The sequence below is a fragment of the Didymella exigua genome (genome assembly GCF_010094145.1).
Source record: "Didymella exigua CBS 183.55 unplaced genomic scaffold M421scaffold_34, whole genome shotgun sequence".
Classification (NCBI taxonomy): domain Eukaryota; kingdom Fungi; phylum Ascomycota; class Dothideomycetes; order Pleosporales; family Didymellaceae; genus Didymella; species Didymella exigua.
The window spans coordinates 291,357-293,360 of record NW_022984808.1 but is presented as its reverse complement, the minus strand read 5'-3'; positions in this window follow the sequence as shown (position 1 = coordinate 293,360).

Here is a 2,004-nt window from a genome sequence, read left to right as displayed (position 1 = left end):
ATCTAATGTCTTAACAACCTAATCTTAGATTACTTCCTTATAAGGATAGGATAATCCTTGCTATCTAAGCTATAAAATCTAACACGTTAATAAGCTAACAGTGCACTGCTGCTATCTATAATGTTCCTTAATTAACCCTCTAAGACTAACGCGCTAAAACCACCTTATAACGCAATTCCTACTATGGCAGATTAAGGCTTACTAAGCCTAAAGAGGAGGTAGTTATACAATACATAAGGAAGCTTGACGCGCGAAGCTTTGCCCCTACGCTAAGCTACGTACGTGAAATAGCCAATTAACTGCTAGCTGCCTATGGTGGTAGTAAGGTTGGAGAAAAATAGGCTAGGCACCTTGTAAACTAGAAGCCTGAGATCAAGTCTTAGGTAACTAGACAGCGCGATTACTAGAGAGTCTTGTGCAGTGATCTAGCTATCATCAGCCCCTGGTTTAACCTTGTGCGCAATGTTAAAGCTAAATATAGCATCTAGGACTAAGATACCTACAACTTTAATAAGACTAGCTTCTAGATAGGTGTTAGAGGGTCTGTTAAGGTAGTAACAGCGTCTAAGAGGTGTCTTAAGCTACTTAGAGTCTAGCCTAGTAACTATAAATAGGCAATGTTAATTGCCATAATTAATGCTATAGGGTAGGTTATCCTACCCTTTATTATCTTTAAAGCAAAGAACTATAACTAAGCCTAGTATTATAACCTAAAGGATTAGTATATTAGTGTTAGCAAGAATAGCTAGACAATAAATAAACTAGGCCTAGAGTGGCTGAAGCACTTCATCCAGCATACAACTGCCCAGACAGTGGGTAGCCACTGGCTGCTGATTATTGATGGCCATGAGAGCCACAAGTTGCTTGCCTTCCAGGATCTGTGTAAGGAGAACAAAATTATTACTCTCTATATGCCTCCTCACACCTCCTATATCCTACAGCCACTTAATGTAGGCTGTTTTGCCCTATTAAAACAAGCATATAAGACAGAAATTAATATCTTAGTAAATAGCTATAACGTACTCTATCACCGAGCTAGTCATATCACTGAACTAGTCAAAATCTGCCAAGACCAACACAACTCCGCACTTCACAGTATGTCTCAACAACATCACGACCTATTGCTTCAACACGAAGGGAGACTGCAGCTTGCTCTCCAGGCCTACAATACCGGACAGTTTCAGAGCCATCGGGCTGCTGCTGCTGCATTCAACGTTAACCAACGCAGGCTCTCTGAACGCGCTAGCAATACTCCATTTCGACTCAACGTACGCGCAAACTGCCAGAAGCTTACTGCAACTAAAGAGCAAACAATTGTCTAATATATCCTTGACCTTAATTCGCGAGGATTTGCGCCTCAGCTGTGTGAGGTAGCAGATATGGCTGATAAACTATTAGGTGTGCGTGGTAGGGAGCCTATTAGTAAACTCTAGGCTACAAGATTTGTAACGCGTTTAGATCAGCTCAAGATAGCGTTCAACCAAGCAAAGGACAGACAGAGGATACTGCAGGAAGATCCTAAGGTAATTAACGCGTGGTTTATGCTAGTAGAGGGTACTAAGGCTAAGTATAGCATCCACAACAATAACGTGCACAACTTTAATAAGACTGGGTTCCAGATGGGCGTGATAGGGTCAATGAAGGTTGTCACAGGCGCTGAGAGACGCGCTCGACCTGAGCTTGTTCAGCCAGGCGATCAGGAGTGGGTTACAGTTATACAGAGCATCTGCGCTGCTGGATATGCGACCCCGCCTTTCATCATCTACAAAGGACGCATCCACATCTCTGCCTGGTACGAGGAGACAGATATACCACACAATTGGAAGCTCTCTGTCTCTGAGAACGGCTGGACGAACAACGCGCTTGGCCTTGAGTGGTTGAAGCATTTTGACGCGCATACAAGAGCGCGTCAGGTAGGGGGATACAGGCTACTCATCTTGGACGGCCATGAGAGCCACCTTAACCAGGATTTTAAGGACTATTGCCTGGATAACAAGATCCTTA